Below are 313 nucleotides of genomic sequence, written 5' to 3' on the forward strand. Positions count from 1 at the left end.
ATGCTTCTGTGACACTGTGCTATCCTAAAACTCGCTGACGGATCTTGGCCAGGCTCACTCACCCGACCTCACCGGGGAAACACCTAGATGGCTGCCATGCAGCAACATGTGGACACACGCTGTCTACTCCACACACAGTAACACATCAAAAGTCAACCCCACAGGCACTGTGGCCACCCAGAAACGCAGTATTCTGAGAGATCCAAGATCCGAGGCGGCCACGGCTGCTGTGTGCAGTGTGACCTCCGTGCTCTCCTCTAGCGCCCCCAGCCTGGGGAGTCACAGGGCTGGGACAGTCTACCAAGCACTACAT

The sequence above is a fragment of the Mustela nigripes genome, chromosome 13 (assembly GCF_022355385.1).
Source record: "Mustela nigripes isolate SB6536 chromosome 13, MUSNIG.SB6536, whole genome shotgun sequence".
NCBI classification, from domain to species: domain Eukaryota; kingdom Metazoa; phylum Chordata; class Mammalia; order Carnivora; family Mustelidae; genus Mustela; species Mustela nigripes.